The 16,059-nt window shown below is 49.7% G+C and overlaps 23 non-coding genes across 23 annotated transcripts; 9 read left to right on the forward strand and 14 right to left on the reverse strand.

The window, feature by feature from the left end:
• Window positions 1–537: 537 nt before the first annotated feature.
• On the forward strand, window positions 538–609 carry trnae-cuc (transfer RNA glutamic acid (anticodon CUC)). Its single transcript has one exon. It is a non-coding gene; the product is annotated as a tRNA-Glu (tRNA).
• Window positions 610–700: 91 nt separating this feature from the next.
• trnay-gua (transfer RNA tyrosine (anticodon GUA)) lies at window positions 701–787 on the reverse strand. Its single transcript is given in 2 exon segments — window positions 701–736; window positions 751–787. It is a non-coding gene; the product is annotated as a tRNA-Tyr (tRNA).
• Window positions 788–1,714: 927 nt separating this feature from the next.
• Window positions 1,715–1,786, forward strand: trnae-cuc (transfer RNA glutamic acid (anticodon CUC)). The gene has a single exon. It is a non-coding gene; the product is annotated as a tRNA-Glu (tRNA).
• Window positions 1,787–1,877: 91 nt separating this feature from the next.
• trnay-gua (transfer RNA tyrosine (anticodon GUA)) lies at window positions 1,878–1,964 on the reverse strand. The gene is given in 2 exon segments: window positions 1,878–1,913; window positions 1,928–1,964. It is a non-coding gene; the product is annotated as a tRNA-Tyr (tRNA).
• Window positions 1,965–2,197: 233 nt separating this feature from the next.
• trnay-gua (transfer RNA tyrosine (anticodon GUA)) lies at window positions 2,198–2,284 on the reverse strand. Its single transcript is given in 2 exon segments — window positions 2,198–2,233; window positions 2,248–2,284. It is a non-coding gene; the product is annotated as a tRNA-Tyr (tRNA).
• A 2,667-nt stretch (window positions 2,285–4,951) lies between these two features.
• trnae-cuc (transfer RNA glutamic acid (anticodon CUC)) lies at window positions 4,952–5,023 on the forward strand. Its single transcript has one exon. It is a non-coding gene; the product is annotated as a tRNA-Glu (tRNA).
• Window positions 5,024–5,114: 91 nt separating this feature from the next.
• Window positions 5,115–5,201, reverse strand: trnay-gua (transfer RNA tyrosine (anticodon GUA)). The gene is given in 2 exon segments: window positions 5,115–5,150; window positions 5,165–5,201. It is a non-coding gene; the product is annotated as a tRNA-Tyr (tRNA).
• Window positions 5,202–5,434: 233 nt separating this feature from the next.
• trnay-gua (transfer RNA tyrosine (anticodon GUA)) lies at window positions 5,435–5,521 on the reverse strand. Its single transcript is given in 2 exon segments — window positions 5,435–5,470; window positions 5,485–5,521. It is a non-coding gene; the product is annotated as a tRNA-Tyr (tRNA).
• A 927-nt stretch (window positions 5,522–6,448) lies between these two features.
• Window positions 6,449–6,520, forward strand: trnae-cuc (transfer RNA glutamic acid (anticodon CUC)). Its single transcript has one exon. It is a non-coding gene; the product is annotated as a tRNA-Glu (tRNA).
• Window positions 6,521–6,611: 91 nt separating this feature from the next.
• Window positions 6,612–6,698, reverse strand: trnay-gua (transfer RNA tyrosine (anticodon GUA)). The gene is given in 2 exon segments: window positions 6,612–6,647; window positions 6,662–6,698. It is a non-coding gene; the product is annotated as a tRNA-Tyr (tRNA).
• A 233-nt stretch (window positions 6,699–6,931) lies between these two features.
• Window positions 6,932–7,018, reverse strand: trnay-gua (transfer RNA tyrosine (anticodon GUA)). The gene is given in 2 exon segments: window positions 6,932–6,967; window positions 6,982–7,018. It is a non-coding gene; the product is annotated as a tRNA-Tyr (tRNA).
• A 2,667-nt stretch (window positions 7,019–9,685) lies between these two features.
• Window positions 9,686–9,757, forward strand: trnae-cuc (transfer RNA glutamic acid (anticodon CUC)). The gene has a single exon. It is a non-coding gene; the product is annotated as a tRNA-Glu (tRNA).
• A 91-nt stretch (window positions 9,758–9,848) lies between these two features.
• trnay-gua (transfer RNA tyrosine (anticodon GUA)) lies at window positions 9,849–9,935 on the reverse strand. The gene is given in 2 exon segments: window positions 9,849–9,884; window positions 9,899–9,935. It is a non-coding gene; the product is annotated as a tRNA-Tyr (tRNA).
• Window positions 9,936–10,168: 233 nt separating this feature from the next.
• Window positions 10,169–10,255, reverse strand: trnay-gua (transfer RNA tyrosine (anticodon GUA)). Its single transcript is given in 2 exon segments — window positions 10,169–10,204; window positions 10,219–10,255. It is a non-coding gene; the product is annotated as a tRNA-Tyr (tRNA).
• A 927-nt stretch (window positions 10,256–11,182) lies between these two features.
• On the forward strand, window positions 11,183–11,254 carry trnae-cuc (transfer RNA glutamic acid (anticodon CUC)). Its single transcript has one exon. It is a non-coding gene; the product is annotated as a tRNA-Glu (tRNA).
• Window positions 11,255–11,665: 411 nt separating this feature from the next.
• trnay-gua (transfer RNA tyrosine (anticodon GUA)) lies at window positions 11,666–11,752 on the reverse strand. The gene is given in 2 exon segments: window positions 11,666–11,701; window positions 11,716–11,752. It is a non-coding gene; the product is annotated as a tRNA-Tyr (tRNA).
• A 927-nt stretch (window positions 11,753–12,679) lies between these two features.
• trnae-cuc (transfer RNA glutamic acid (anticodon CUC)) lies at window positions 12,680–12,751 on the forward strand. The gene has a single exon. It is a non-coding gene; the product is annotated as a tRNA-Glu (tRNA).
• Window positions 12,752–12,842: 91 nt separating this feature from the next.
• Window positions 12,843–12,929, reverse strand: trnay-gua (transfer RNA tyrosine (anticodon GUA)). Its single transcript is given in 2 exon segments — window positions 12,843–12,878; window positions 12,893–12,929. It is a non-coding gene; the product is annotated as a tRNA-Tyr (tRNA).
• Window positions 12,930–13,162: 233 nt separating this feature from the next.
• trnay-gua (transfer RNA tyrosine (anticodon GUA)) lies at window positions 13,163–13,249 on the reverse strand. Its single transcript is given in 2 exon segments — window positions 13,163–13,198; window positions 13,213–13,249. It is a non-coding gene; the product is annotated as a tRNA-Tyr (tRNA).
• Window positions 13,250–14,176: 927 nt separating this feature from the next.
• trnae-cuc (transfer RNA glutamic acid (anticodon CUC)) lies at window positions 14,177–14,248 on the forward strand. Its single transcript has one exon. It is a non-coding gene; the product is annotated as a tRNA-Glu (tRNA).
• Window positions 14,249–14,659: 411 nt separating this feature from the next.
• trnay-gua (transfer RNA tyrosine (anticodon GUA)) lies at window positions 14,660–14,746 on the reverse strand. The gene is given in 2 exon segments: window positions 14,660–14,695; window positions 14,710–14,746. It is a non-coding gene; the product is annotated as a tRNA-Tyr (tRNA).
• Window positions 14,747–15,673: 927 nt separating this feature from the next.
• On the forward strand, window positions 15,674–15,745 carry trnae-cuc (transfer RNA glutamic acid (anticodon CUC)). The gene has a single exon. It is a non-coding gene; the product is annotated as a tRNA-Glu (tRNA).
• Window positions 15,746–15,836: 91 nt separating this feature from the next.
• trnay-gua (transfer RNA tyrosine (anticodon GUA)) lies at window positions 15,837–15,923 on the reverse strand. The gene is given in 2 exon segments: window positions 15,837–15,872; window positions 15,887–15,923. It is a non-coding gene; the product is annotated as a tRNA-Tyr (tRNA).
• Window positions 15,924–16,059: the final 136 nt, after the last annotated feature.

A 16,059-nucleotide genomic window follows, 5' to 3' on the forward strand; every position in this document is an offset into this window, starting at 1 on the left:
ATCCCTGTTCCTGGAGATCTACCCTCCTGCCTACTTTACACCCAATCCTGCTTCAGCACACCTGCCTCCAATTTTTGGGTGACCGTGAAAAGCATGATTGGCAGGTTCAGGTGTGTTTGATTAGGGTTGAAGGCGAACTCTGCAGGAAAATAGATCTCCAGGAACAGGGTTGGTGACCACTGCTCTAGCACTTCCGGGTGTGCCCTTCTCAGCGCTGTTTAAAGCCCGATAAGGGTCCTGCGACTGATATTGACCCCTGTGTCTTTCCGTACGTAGACACTTTGGTACTGACAACGCCTTCAGGGTGATTTTTCCGTTTACAAGCAGTCCAGTTATACTCTGCCGGATGCAACGGTCGGAGTGTCTGCTCTGGTTGCAGGCTAAATGACAAACGGCCAGGTCCAAGAGTGTCGGCCTCTGCGCATGCCAGTGCGCTTGGTGTAACTGTTCATATCTCTTGGAAGACAAAGACACACTCTTGACAGAACAAGGAACGGCAAGCTTCTCTCAGCACAATGACCCTGGAGCTTTCGGTGCTCCCTGGTGGTCTAGTGGTTAGGATTCGGCGCTCTCACCGCCGCGGCCCGGGTTCGATTCCCGGTCAGGGAACGCGGCTTTTGACGTCCGACGAGCACTTTTGAACCGTAAAGCCGAATGTGACGGCAAGAGATGCCGCGACACAAAGAAGTAAAACTCAACCTCCTTCGAGCCGGATTCGAACCAGCGACCTAAGGATGACCAGGGGAACGACTACAGTCCTCCGCTCTACCAACTGAGCTATCGAAGGCCGAGCGTCCTGGCGGAGATTGCGACGTCAGAAGGCTCGGCCATCCTGACCCCGCAAACAGCGTAGACTAGGCTTCTTAGCGTAAGTTATCGTACTACTTTTGGAATTACTTCTGAATTAATTTTTGCGAGAGCGTGTGCTCCCTGGCTGCCGTTTGCACACACAACCCATCTGCAAGTAGCTTTTAACAGATGCTGCCAAAGCGTTTTTGGGTTCAATGATTGCATCCCATTTCTCATATTGTATTACGTGGCGCTCACAGGAAGAAAAATATCCATTCTAAGACTGTTACACGGCCTATGTAAGTGCATCAAACGTGTAATAACGATATTTGATAAAAACCCAATTTGATAGCCATGTGCCCAAGGATCCTCTAGCACAGTGGTCACCATCCCTGTTCCTGGAGATCTACCCTCCTGCCTACTTTACACCCAATCCTGCTTCAGCACACCTGCCTCCAATTTTTGGGTGACCGTGAAAAGCATGATTGGCAGGTTCAGGTGTGTTTGATTAGGGTTGGAGGCGAACTCTGCAGGAAAGTAGATCTCCAGGAACAGGGTTGGTGACCACTGCTCTAGCACTTCCGGGTGTGCCCTTCTCAGCGCTGTTTAAAGCCCGATAAGGGTCCTGCGACTGATATTGACCCCTGTGTCTTTCCGTACGTAGACACTTTGGTACTGACAACGCCTTCAGGGTGATTTTTCCGTTTACAAGCAGTCCAGTTATACTCTGCCGGATGCAGCGGTCGGAGTGTCTGCTCTGGTTGCAGGCTAAATGACAAACGGCCAGGTCCAAGAGTGTCGGCCTCTGCGCATGCCAGTGCGCTTGGTGTAACTGTTCATATCTCTTGGAAGACAAAGACACACTCTTGACAGAACAAGGAACGGCAAGCTTCTCTCAGCACAATGACCCTGGAGCTTTCGGTGCTCCCTGGTGGTCTAGTGGTTAGGATTCGGCGCTCTCACCGCCGCGGCCCGGGTTCGATTCCCGGTCAGGGAACGCGGCTTTTGACATCTGACCAGCACTTTTGAACCATAAAGCCGAATGTGACGGCAAGAGATGCCGCGACACGAAGAGGTAAAACTCAACCTCCTTCGAGCCGGATTCGAACCAGCGACCTAAGGATGGCCGGGGGATCGCCTACAGTCCTCCGCTCTACCAACTGAGCTATCGAAGGCAGGGGTGCGCTTGCGCCACGGATGGTCTATTTTGGCCTAGGGCGGCAGGCGCACAAAGCCGCGAGGGCGAGCAGAAAAGCGAAACCGAGCCAGCCAAGGGGCAAACCTACAATCATCTGAGACGTAGTAAGAGGCTTAAGCCATTGCCCAACTAGCCCAAAGCCAGCGTGCTGACATGGCAAGCTAATTTGACGACAAGAGATGGAGCGACTTCAAGAGGAAAAGCTCTACCTCCTTCGAGCCGGATTCGAACCAGCGACCTAAGGATGACCAGGGGAACGACTACAGTCCTCCGCTCTACCAACTGAGCTATCGAAGGCCAAGCGTGCTTGCGGAGATTGCGACGTCAGAAGGCTCGGCCATCCTGACCCCGCAAACAGCGTAGACTAGGCTTCTTAGCGTAAGTTATCGTACTACTTTTGGAATTACTTCTGAATTAATTTTTGCGAGAGCGTGTGCTCCCTGGCTGCCGTTTGCACACACAACCCATCTGCAAGTAGCTTTTAACAGATGCTGCCAAAGCGTTTTTGGGTTCAATGATTGCATCCCATTTCTCATATTGTATTACGTGGCGCTCACAGGAAGAAAAATATCCATTCTAAGACTGTTACACGGCCTATGTAAGTGCATCAAACGTGTAATAACGATATTTGATAAAAACCCAATTTGATAGCCATGTGCCCAAGGATCCTCTAGCACAGTGGTCACCATCCCTGTTCCTGGAGTTCTACCCTCCTGCCTACTTTACACCCAATCCTGCTTCAGCACACCTGCCTCCAATTTTTGGGTGACCGTGAAAAGCATGATTGGCAGGTTCAGGTGTGTTTGATTAGGGTTGGAGGCGAACTCTGCAGGAAAGTAGATCTCCAGGAACAGGGTTGGTGACCACTGCTCTAGAACTTCCGGGTGTGCCCTTCTCAGCGCTGTTTAAAGCCCGATAAGGGTCCTGCGACTGATATTGACCCCTGTGTCTTTCCGTACGTAGACACTTTGGTACTGACAACGCCTTCAGGGTGATTTTTCCGTTTACAAGCAGTCCAGTTATACTCTGCCGGATGCAGCGGTCGGAGTGTCTGCTCTGGTTGCAGGCTAAATGACAAACGGCCAGGTCCAAGAGTGTCGGCCTCTGCGCATGCCAGTGCGCTTGGTGTAACTGTTCATATGTGACCCGTCACGGAAACCAGGGACTCAAGTCGGCAGCACAAGTTTCGAGAAAATGAGAAACAAAGTTTTTTTTTCGAAATTTGTGATTTTCGTTTTATTGCAGAATCTGTTAGTTGAGATCACGAAGAAGCCTCTCCATGTTTGAGATAGCAGTTTTTGTATATTTAAAAGCGTACATTTTGCGGTTAAAATAGGCTTGTTTTTCCGGAGATTCTAGCGTGCAGCGGGGGGCGTCATTGTCTGTGTGTATATTTACATACTGTATAAGCTTGTGTTTTCGCCTCCGCCCCCAAAGGGAACAGCGTGACTACTAAATAAGGATAGTTCGCCCAAAAATGAAAATAATGTAAGTAATGACTCACCCTTATGTCGTTCTAAACTCGGAAGACCTCCGTTCATCTTCGGAACACAGTTTAAGATGTTTTATCGTTAGATTTAGTCCGAGAGCTTTCCCCTTCATTGAAAATCTATGTATGGTTTCCATGTCCAGAAAGTTAATAAAAACATCATCCAAGTAGTCCATGTGACATCAGTGGGTCAGTAAGATTGTGTTGATGCATCGAAAATACAGTTTGGTCCAAAAATAGCAGAATTACGACTTTATTCAGCATTGTCTTCTCTTCCGGCTCGAGCGTGAAGTCACGTGACTGTAGTGACGCGCTGCCCTGTTCCTCAGATATGTTTGCTAAGTTTTTTTTTTTTTTTCAAACTTATAGCCTGCGTCTCCCCAGACTGTAAAGCTCGGGCGCACAAAACAAAAGAAAAATAAAAGAAGCTGGGGCGGAACAAATAACAGTCAGCCGCATCGTACGTCTGCCGCGTCACTGACTTTATGCGGCGCCGCAGTGGGATGACGTCAAAGTACCGCGAGAGCTCTTCAAGAAATCTTACGCAGTAGTTTAATTTCGACTCGCTCTCGCGGTACTTTGACGTCATCTGTATGTCAGTTCTTGCAGCGCAGCATGAGTCCAAACACACAGAAGTTACACAGATATCGTTGTATTCTTCATATAATTGGCTACATGTTTTGTCAATCAATATTTTCCATGAAGTCATTGGCTGATGGAGGAACGAGCGAGCCATTGGTAACCTCTCTAAAGGATGTCACGTTTTCGACGGCGCTGTTTGGATGATCTATTATACTACTTCCCTATTTTAAATACAAACTTTGAAGGCGGGTTCATGTGTTTAACGGAGTGTAAACTCATATACCCTTACATGTTACGATTTAAATAGTCTTCAGATTATATATTATATTGTATTACCAGACATTCATGCGAAATCTGATGTAAACAATCTATATTTCACGGATTATACGCATTTGTGGACAAATATGGTCATTGGATAATCTGAAACAGACCGGATTCGACTTGTGATCCCCACAAAGGTAAAAGAGTCATGTTTATTTTTGCGGGTTGTCATTTGGTCATAAAATACTACATATGATGCTAGAACATCTCAAAAAGGGTTTTACAGGGGGCATGGCTTAGCTAAATGAGATGTAAATGAGCCCTATTGTCTCCCCCAGCTGAAAAGAAGAGTCCCTTTCGTCTCGATTTTCTCGGTTTGAGTATTTCTGAGTTCCTATATTCAAATGGCCACAACTTCTCCAAATCTTATCAGATTTCCATGTGTTACACATCGTTGGAAAGCTTAGAAACTGCACTTTCAGAATCTGTGAATAACTCAAAATGCCCAGATCCGACTTGTGTCCCTACTTTCCGTGACTGGTCACATATCTCTTGGAAGACAAAGACACACTCTTGACAGAACAAGGAACGGCAAGCTTCTCTCAGCACAATGACCCTGGAGCTTTCGGTGCTCCCTGGTGGTCTAGTGGTTAGGATTCGGCGCTCTCACCGCCGCGGCCCGGGTTCGATTCCCGGTCAGGGAACGTGGCTTTTGACGTCCGACGAGCACTTTTGTACCGTGAAGCCGAATGTGACGGCAAGAGATGCCGCGACACGAAGAGGTAAAACTCAACCTCCTTCGAGCCGGATTCGAACCAGCGACCTAAGGATGGCCGGGGGATCGCCTACAGTCCTCCGCTCTACCAACTGAGCTATCGAAGGCACGGGTGCGCTTGCGCCACGGATGGTCTATTTTGGCCTAGGGCGGCAGGCGCACAAAGCCGCGAGGGCGAGCAGAAAAGCGAAACCGAGCCAGCCAAGGGGCAAACCTACAATCATCTGAGACGTAGTAAGAGGCTTAAGCCATTGCCCAACTAGCCCAAAGCCAGCGTGCTGACATGGCAAGCTAATTTGACGACAAGAGATGGAGCGACTTCAAGAGGAAAAGCTCTACCTCCTTCGAGCCGGATTCGAACCAGCGACCTAAGGATGACCAGGGGAACGACTACAGTCCTCCGCTCTACCAACTGAGCTATCGAAGGCCAAGCGTGCTAGCGGAGATTGCGACGTCAGAAGGCTCGGCCATCCTGACCCCGCAAACAGCGTAGACTAGGCTTCTTAGCGTAAGTTATCGTACTACTTTTGGAATTACTTCTGAATTAATTTTTGCGAGAGCGTGTGCTCCCTGGCTGCCGTTTGCACACACAACCCATCTGCAAGTAGCTTTTAACAGATGCTGCCAAAGCGTTTTTGGGTTCAATGATTGCATCCCATTTCTCATATTGTATTACGTGGCGCTCACAGGAAGAAAAATATCCATTCTAAGACTGTTACACGGCCTATGTAAGTGCATCAAACGTGTAATAACGATATTTGATAAAAACCCAATTTGATAGCCATGTGCCCAAGGATCCTCTAGCACAGTGGTCACCATCCCTGTTCCTGGAGATCTACCCTCCTGCCTACTTTACACCCAATCCTGCTTCAGCACACCTGCCTCCAATTTTTGGGTGACCGTGAAAAGCATGATTGGCAGGTTCAGGTGTGTTTGATTAGGGTTGGAGGCGAACTCTGCAGGAAAGTAGATCTCCAGGAACAGGGTTGGTGACCACTGCTCTAGCACTTCCGGGTGTGCCCTTCTCAGCGCTGTTTAAAGCCCGATAAGGGTCCTGCGACTGATATTGACCCCTGTGTCTTTCCGTACGTAGACACTTTGGTACTGACAACGCCTTCAGGGTGATTTTTCCGTTTACAAGCAGTCCAGTTATACTCTGCCGGATGCAGCGGTCGGAGTGTCTGCTCTGGTTGCAGGCTAAATGACAAACGGCCAGGTCCAAGAGTGTCGGCCTCTGCGCATGCCAGTGCGCTTGGTGTAACTGTTCATATCTCTTGGAAGACAAAGACACACTCTTGACAGAACAAGGAACGGCAAGCTTCTTTCAGCACAATGACCCTGGAGCTTTCGGTGCTCCCTGGTGGTCTAGTGGTTAGGATTCGGCGCTCTCACCGCCGCGGCCCGGGTTCGATTCCCGGTCAGGGAACGCGACTTTTGACGTCCGACGAGCACTTTTGTACCGTAAAGCCGAATGTGACGGCAAGAGATGCCGCGACACGAAGAGGTAAAACTCAACCTCCTTCGAGCCGGATTCGAACCAGCGACCTAAGGATGGCCGGGGGATCGCCTACAGTCCTCCGCTCTACCAACTGAGCTATCGAAGGCAGGGGTGCGCTTGCGCCACGGATGGTCTATTTTGGCCTAGGGCGGCAGGCGCACAAAGCCGCGAGGGCGAGCAGAAAAGCGAAACCGAGCCAGCCAAGGGGCAAACCTACAATCATCTGAGACGTAGTAAGAGGCTTAAGCCATTGCCCAACTAGCCCAAAGCCAGCGTGCTGACATGGCAAGCTAATTTGACGACAAGAGATGGAGCGACTTCAAGAGGAAAAGCTCTACCTCCTTCGAGCCGGATTCGAACCAGCGACCTAAGGATGACCAGGGGAACGACTACAGTCCTCCGCTCTACCAACTGAGCTATCGAAGGCCGAGCGTGCTTGCGGAGATTGCGACGTCAGAAGGCTCGGCCATCCTGACCCCGCAAACAGCGTAGACTAGGCTTCTTAGCGTAAGTTATCGTACTACTTTTGGAATTACTTCTGAATTAATTTTTGCGAGAGCGTGTGCTCCCTGGCTGCCGTTTGCACACACAACCCATCTGCAAGTAGCTTTTAACAGATGCTGCCAAAGCGTTTTTGGGTTCAATGATTGCATCCCATTTCTCATATTGTATTACGTGGCGCTCACAGGAAGAAAAATATCCATTCTAAGACTGTTACACGGCCTATGTAAGTGCATCAAACGTGTAATAACGATATTTGATAAAAACCCAATTTGATAGCCATGTGCCCAAGGATCCTCTAGCACAGTGGTCACCATCCCTGTTCCTGGAGTTCTACCCTCCTGCCTACTTTACACCCAATCCTGCTTCAGCACACCTGCCTCCAATTTTTGGGTGACCGTGAAAAGCATGATTGGCAGGTTCAGGTGTGTTTGATTAGGGTTGGAGGCGAACTCTGCAGGAAAGTAGATCTCCAGGAACAGGGTTGGTGACCACTGCTCTAGAACTTCCGGGTGTGCCCTTCTCAGCGCTGTTTAAAGCCCGATAAGGGTCCTGCGACTGATATTGACCCCTGTGTCTTTCCGTACGTAGACACTTTGGTACTGACAACGCCTTCAGGGTGATTTTTCCGTTTACAAGCAGTCCAGTTATACTCTGCCGGATGCAGCGGTCGGAGTGTCTGCTCTGGTTGCAGGCTAAATGACAAACGGCCAGGTCCAAGAGTGTCGGCCTCTGCGCATGCCAGTGCGCTTGGTGTAACTGTTCATATGTGACCCGTCACGGAAACCAGGGACTCAAGTCGGCAGCACAAGTTTCGAGAAAATGAGAAACAAAGTTTTTTTTTCGAAATTTGTGATTTTCGTTTTATTGCAGAATCTGTTAGTTGAGATCACGAAGAAGCCTCTCCATGTTTGAGATAGCAGTTTTTGTATATTTAAAAGCGTACATTTTGCGGTTAAAATAGGCTTGTTTTTCCGGAGATTCTAGCGTGCAGCGGGGGGCGTCATTGTCTGTGTGTATATTTACATACTGTATAAGCTTGTGTTTTCGCCTCCGCCCCCAAAGGGAACAGCGTGACTACTAAATAAGGATAGTTCGCCCAAAAATGAAAATAATGTAAGTAATGACTCACCCTTATGTCGTTCTAAACTCGGAAGACCTCCGTTCATCTTCGGAACACAGTTTAAGATGTTTTATCGTTAGATTTAGTCCGAGAGCTTTCCCCTTCATTGAAAATCTATGTATGGTTTCCATGTCCAGAAAGTTAATAAAAACATCATCCAAGTAGTCCATGTGACATCAGTGGGTCAGTAAGATTGTGTTGATGCATCGAAAATACAGTTTGGTCCAAAAATAGCAGAATTACGACTTTATTCAGCATTGTCTTCTCTTCCGGCTCGAGCGTGAAGTCACGTGACTGTAGTGACGCGCTGCCCTGTTCCTCAGATATGTTTGCTAAGTTTTTTTTTTTTTTTCAAACTTATAGCCTGCGTCTCCCCAGACTGTAAAGCTCGGGCGCACAAAACAAAAGAAAAATAAAAGAAGCTGGGGCGGAACAAATAACAGTCAGCCGCATCGTACGTCTGCCGCGTCACTGACTTTATGCGGCGCCGCAGTGGGATGACGTCAAAGTACCGCGAGAGCTCTTCAAGAAATCTTACGCAGTAGTTTAATTTCGACTCGCTCTCGCGGTACTTTGACGTCATCTGTATGTCAGTTCTTGCAGCGCAGCATGAGTCCAAACACACAGAAGTTACACAGATATCGTTGTATTCTTCATATAATTGGCTACATGTTTTGTCAATCAATATTTTCCATGAAGTCATTGGCTGATGGAGGAACGAGCGAGCCATTGGTAACCTCTCTAAAGGATGTCACGTTTTCGACGGCGCTGTTTGGATGATCTATTATACTACTTCCCTATTTTAAATACAAACTTTGAAGGCGGGTTCATGTGTTTAACGGAGTGTAAACTCATATACCCTTACATGTTACGATTTAAATAGTCTTCAGATTATATATTATATTGTATTACCAGACATTCATGCGAAATCTGATGTAAACAATCTATATTTCACGGATTATACGCATTTGTGGACAAATATGGTCATTGGATAATCTGAAACAGACCGGATTCGACTTGTGATCCCCACAAAGGTAAAAGAGTCATGTTTATTTTTGCGGGTTGTCATTTGGTCATAAAATACTACATATGATGCTAGAACATCTCAAAAAGGGTTTTACAGGGGGCATGGCTTAGCTAAATGAGATGTAAATGAGCCCTATTGTCTCCCCCAGCTGAAAAGAAGAGTCCCTTTCGTCTCGATTTTCTCGGTTTGAGTATTTCTGAGTTCCTATATTCAAATGGCCACAACTTCTCCAAATCTTATCAGATTTCCATGTGTTACACATCGTTGGAAAGCTTAGAAACTGCACTTTCAGAATCTGTGAATAACTCAAAATGCCCAGATCCGACTTGTGTCCCTACTTTCCGTGACTGGTCACATATCTCTTGGAAGACAAAGACACACTCTTGACAGAACAAGGAACGGCAAGCTTCTCTCAGCACAATGACCCTGGAGCTTTCGGTGCTCCCTGGTGGTCTAGTGGTTAGGATTCGGCGCTCTCACCGCCGCGGCCCGGGTTCGATTCCCGGTCAGGGAACGTGGCTTTTGACGTCCGACGAGCACTTTTGTACCGTGAAGCCGAATGTGACGGCAAGAGATGCCGCGACACGAAGAGGTAAAACTCAACCTCCTTCGAGCCGGATTCGAACCAGCGACCTAAGGATGGCCGGGGGATCGCCTACAGTCCTCCGCTCTACCAACTGAGCTATCGAAGGCACGGGTGCGCTTGCGCCACGGATGGTCTATTTTGGCCTAGGGCGGCAGGCGCACAAAGCCGCGAGGGCGAGCAGAAAAGCGAAACCGAGCCAGCCAAGGGGCAAACCTACAATCATCTGAGACGTAGTAAGAGGCTTAAGCCATTGCCCAACTAGCCCAAAGCCAGCGTGCTGACATGGCAAGCTAATTTGACGACAAGAGATGGAGCGACTTCAAGAGGAAAAGCTCTACCTCCTTCGAGCCGGATTCGAACCAGCGACCTAAGGATGACCAGGGGAACGACTACAGTCCTCCGCTCTACCAACTGAGCTATCGAAGGCCAAGCGTGCTAGCGGAGATTGCGACGTCAGAAGGCTCGGCCATCCTGACCCCGCAAACAGCGTAGACTAGGCTTCTTAGCGTAAGTTATCGTACTACTTTTGGAATTACTTCTGAATTAATTTTTGCGAGAGCGTGTGCTCCCTGGCTGCCGTTTGCACACACAACCCATCTGCAAGTAGCTTTTAACAGATGCTGCCAAAGCGTTTTTGGGTTCAATGATTGCATCCCATTTCTCATATTGTATTACGTGGCGCTCACAGGAAGAAAAATATCCATTCTAAGACTGTTACACGGCCTATGTAAGTGCATCAAACGTGTAATAACGATATTTGATAAAAACCCAATTTGATAGCCATGTGCCCAAGGATCCTCTAGCACAGTGGTCACCATCCCTGTTCCTGGAGATCTACCCTCCTGCCTACTTTACACCCAATCCTGCTTCAGCACACCTGCCTCCAATTTTTGGGTGACCGTGAAAAGCATGATTGGCAGGTTCAGGTGTGTTTGATTAGGGTTGGAGGCGAACTCTGCAGGAAAGTAGATCTCAAGGAACAGGGTTGGTGACCACTGCTCTAGCACTTCCGGGTGTGCCCTTCTCAGCGCTGTTTAAAGCCCGATAAGGGTCCTGCGACTGATATTGACCCCTGTGTCTTTCCGTACGTAGACACTTTGGTACTGACAACGCCTTCAGGGTGATTTTTCCGTTTACAAGCAGTCCAGTTATACTCTGCCGGATGCAGCGGTCGGAGTGTCTGCTCTGGTTGCAGGCTAAATGACAAACGGCCAGGTCCAAGAGTGTCTGCCTCTGCGCATGCCAGTGCGCTTGGTGTAACTGTTCATATCTCTTGGAAGACAAAGACACACTCTTGACAGAACAAGGAACGGCAAGCTTCTCTCAGCACAATGACCCTGGAGCTTTCGGTGCTCCCTGGTGGTCTAGTGGTTAGGATTCGGCGCTCTCACCGCCGCGGCCCGGGTTCGATTCCCGGTCAGGGAACGCGGCTTTTGACGTCCGACGAGCACTTTTGTACCGTAAAGCCGAATGTGACGGCAAGAGATGCCGCGACACGAAGAGGTAAAACTCAACCTCCTTCGAGCCGGATTCGAACCAGCGACCTAAGGATGGCCGGGGGATCGCCTACAGTCCTCCGCTCTACCAACTGAGCTTTCGAAGGCACGGGTGCGCTTGCGCCACGGATGGTCTATTTTGGCCTAGGGCGGCAGGCGCACAAAGCCGCGAGGGCGAGCAGAAAAGCGAAACCGAGCCAGCCAAGGGGCAAACCTACAATCATCTGAGACGTAGTAAGAGGCTTAAGCCATTGCCCAACTAGCCCAAAGCCAGCGTGCTGACATGGCAAGCTAATTTGACGACAAGAGATGGAGCGACTTCAAGAGGAAAAGCTCTACCTCCTTCGAGCCGGATTCGAACCAGCGACCTAAGGATGACCAGGGGAACGACTACAGTCCTCCGCTCTACCAACTGAGCTATCGAAGGCCGAGCGTGCTAGCGGAGATTGCGACGTCAGAAGGCTCGGCCATCCTGACCCCGCAAACAGCGTAGACTAGGCTTCTTAGCGTAAGTTATCGTACTACTTTTGGAATTACTTCTGAATTAATTTTTGCGAGAGCGTGTGCTCCCTGGCTGCCGTTTGCACACACAACCCATCTGCAAGTAGCTTTTAACAGATGCTGCCAAAGCGTTTTTGGGTTCAATGATTGCATCCCATTTCTCATATTGTATTACGTGGCGCTCACAGGAAGAAAAATATCCATTCTAAGACTGTTACACGGCCTATGTAAGTGCATCAAACGTGTAATAACGATATTTGATAAAAACCCAATTTGATAGCCATGTGCCCAAGGATCCTCTAGCACAGTGGTCACCATCCCTGTTCCTGGAGATCTACCCTCCTGCCTACTTTACACCCAATCCTGCTTCAGCACACCTGCCTCCAATTTTTGGGTGACCGTGAAAAGCATGATTGGCAGGTTCAGGTGTGTTTGATTAGGGTTGGAGGCGAACTCTGCAGGAAAGTAGATCTCCAGGAACAGGGTTGGTGACCACTGCTCTAGCACTTCCGGGTGTGCCCTTCTCAGCGCTGTTTAAAGCCCGATAAGGGTCCTGCGACTGATATTGACCCCTGTGTCTTTCCGTACGTAGACACTTTGGTACTGACAACGCCTTCAGGGTGATTTTTCCGTTTACAAGCAGTCCAGTTATACTCTGCCGGATGCAGCGGTCGGAGTGTCTGCTCTGGTTGCAGGCTAAATGACAAACGGCCAGGTCCAAGAGTGTCGGCCTCTGCGCATGCCAGTGCGCTTGGTGTAACTGTTCATATCTCTTGGAAGACAAAGACACACACTTGACAGAACAAGGAACGGCAAGCTTCTTTCAGCACAATGACCCTGGAGCTTTCGGTGCTCCCTGGTGGTCTAGTGGTTAGGATTCGGCGCTCTCACCGCCGCGGCCCGGGTTCGATTCCCGGTCAGGGAACGCGACTTTTGACGTCCGACGAGCACTTTTGTACCGTAAAGCCGAATGTGACGGCAAGAGATGCCGCGACACGAAGAGGTAAAACTCAACCTCCTTCGAGCCGGATTCGAACCAGCGACCTAAGGATGGCCGGGGGATCGCCTACAGTCCTCCGCTCTACCAACTGAGCTATCGAAGGCACGGGTGCGCTTGCGCAACGGATGGTCTATTTTGGCCTAGGGCGGCAGGCGCACAAAGCCGCGAGGGCGAGCAGAAAAGCGAAACCGAGCCAGCCAAGGGGCAAACCTACAATCATCTGAGACGTAGTAAGAGGCTTAAGCCATTGCCCAACTAGCCCAAAGCCAGCGTGCTGACATGGCAAGCTAAATTGACGACAAGAGATGGAGCGACTTAAAGAGGAAAAGCTCTACCTCCTTCGAGCCGGATTCGAACCAGCGACCTAAGGATGACCAGGGGAACGACTACAGTCCTCCGCTCTACCAACTGAGCTATCGAAGGCCGAGCGTGCTAGCGGAGATTGCGACGTCAGAAGGCTCGGCCATCCTGACCCCGCAAACAGCGTAGACTAGGCTTCTTAGTGTAAGTTATCGTACTACTTTTGGAATTACTTCTGAATTAATTTTTGCGAGAGCGTGTGCTCCCTGGCTGCCGTTTGCACACACAACCCATCTGCAAGTAGCTTTTAACAGATGCTGCCAAAGCGTTTTTGGGTTCAATGATTGCATCCCATTTCTCATATTGTATTACGTGGCGCTCACAGGAAGAAAAATATCCATTCTAAGACTGTTACACGGCCTATGTAAGTGCATCAAACGTGTAATAACGATATTTGATAAAAACCCAATTTGATAGCCATGTGCCCAAGGATCCTCTAGCACAGTGGTCACCATCCCTGTTCCTGGAGATCTACCCTCCTGCCTACTTTACACCCAATCCTGCTTCAGCACACCTGCCTCCAATTTTTGGGTGACCGTGAAAAGCATGATTGGCAGGTTCAGGTGTGTTCGATTAGGGTTGGAGGCGAACTCTGCAGGAAAGTAGATCTCAAGGAACAGGGTTGGTGACCACTGCTCTAGCACTTCCGGGTGTGCCCTTCTCAGCGCTGTTTAAAGCCCGATAAGGGTCCTGCGACTGATATTGACCCCTGTGTCTTTCCGTACGTAGACACTTTGGTACTGACAACGCCTTCAGGGTGATTTTTCCGTTTACAAGCAGTCCAGTTATACTCTGCCGGATGCAGCGGTCGGAGTGTCTGCTCTGGTTGCAGGCTAAATGACAAACGGCCAGGTCCAAGAGTGTCTGCCTCTGCGCATGCCAGTGCGCTTGGTGTAACTGTTCATATCTCTTGGAAGACAAAGACACACTCTTGACAGAACAAGGAACGGCAAGCTTCTCTCAGCACAATGACCCTGGAGCTTTCGGTGCTCCCTGGTGGTCTAGTGGTTAGGATTCGGCGCTCTCACCGCCGCGGCCCGGGTTCGATTCCCGGTCAGGGAACGCGGCTTTTGACGTCCGACGAGCACTTTTGTACCGTAAAGCCGAATGTGACGGCAAGAGATGCCGCGACACGAAGAGGTAAAACTCAACCTCCTTCGAGACGGATTCGAACCAGCGACCTAAGGATGGCCGGGGGATCGCCTACAGTCCTCCGCTCTACCAACTGAGCTTTCGAAGGCACGGGTGCGCTTGCGCCACGGATGGTCTATTTTGGCCTAGGGCGGCAGGCGCACAAAGCCGCGAGGGCGAGCAGAAAAGCGAAACCGAGCCAGCCAAGGGGCAAACCTACAATCATCTGAGACGTAGTAAGAGGCTTAAGCCATTGCCCAACTAGCCCAAAGCCAGCGTGCTGACATGGCAAGCTAATTTGACGACAAGAGATGGAGCGACTTCAAGAGGAAAAGCTCTACCTCCTTCGAGCCGGATTCGAACCAGCGACCTAAGGATGACCAGGGGAACGACTACAGTCCTCCGCTCTACCAACTGAGCTATCGAAGGCCGAGCGTGCTAGCGGAGATTGCGACGTCAGAAGGCTCGGCCATCCTGACCCCGCAAACAGCGTAGACTAGGCTTCTTAGCGTAAGTTATCGTACTACTTTTGGAATTACTTCTGAATTAATTTTTGCGAGAGCGTGTGCTCCCTGGCTGCCGTTTGCACACACAACCCATCTGCAAGTAGCTTTTAACAGATGCTGCCAAAGCGTTTTTGGGTTCAATGATTGCATCCCATTTCTCATATTGTATTACGTGGCGCTCACAGGAAGAAAAATATCCATTCTAAGACTGTTACACGGCCTATGTAAGTGCATCAAACGTGTAATAACGATATTTGATAAAAACCCAATTTGATAGCCATGTGCCCAAGGATCCTCTAGCACAGTGGTCACCATCCCTGTTCCTGGAGATCTACCCTCCTGCCTACTTTACACCCAATCCTGCTTCAGCACACCTGCCTCCAATTTTTGGGTGACCGTGAAAAGCATGATTGGCAGGTTCAGGTGTGTTTGATTAGGGTTGGAGGCGAACTCTGCAGGAAAGTAGATCTCCAGGAACAGGGTTGGTGACCACTGCTCTAGAACTTCCGGGTGTGCCCTTCTCAGCGCTGTTTAAAGCCCGATAAGGGTCCTGCGACTGATATTGACCCCTGTGTCTTTCCGTACGTAGACACTTTGGTACTGACAACGCCTTCAGGGTGATTTTTCCGTTTACAAGCAGTCCAGTTATACTCTGCCGGATGCAGCGGTCGGAGTGTCTGCTCTGGTTGCAGGCTAAATGACAAACGGCCAGGTCCAAGAGTGTCGGCCTCTGCGCATGCCAGTGCGCTTGGTGTAACTGTTCATATCTCTTGGAAGACAAAGACACACTCTTGACAGAACAAGGAACGGCAAGCTTCTCTCAGCACAATGACCCTGGAGCTTTCGGTGCTCCCTGGTGGTCTAGTGGTTAGGATTCGGCGCTCTCACCGCCGCGGCCCGGGTTCGATTCCCGGTCAGGGAACGCGGCTTTTGACATCCGACCAGCACTTTTGAACCATAAAGCCGAATGTGACGGCAAGAGATGCCGCGACACGAAGAGGTAAAACTCAACCTCCTTCGAGCCGGATTCGAACCAGCGACCTAAGGATGGCCGGGGGATCGCCTACAGTCCTCCGCTCTACCAACTGAGCTATCGAAGGCAGGGGTGCGCTTGCGCCACGGATGGTCTATTTTGGCCTAGGGCGGCAGGCGCACAAAGCCGCGAGGGCGAGCAGAAAAGCGAAACCGAGCCAGCCAAGGGGCAAACCTACAATCATCTGAGACGTAGTAAGAGGC

Source organism: Paramisgurnus dabryanus, chromosome 10 (assembly GCF_030506205.2).
Source record: "Paramisgurnus dabryanus chromosome 10, PD_genome_1.1, whole genome shotgun sequence".
NCBI lineage: Eukaryota > Metazoa > Chordata > Actinopteri > Cypriniformes > Cobitidae > Paramisgurnus > Paramisgurnus dabryanus.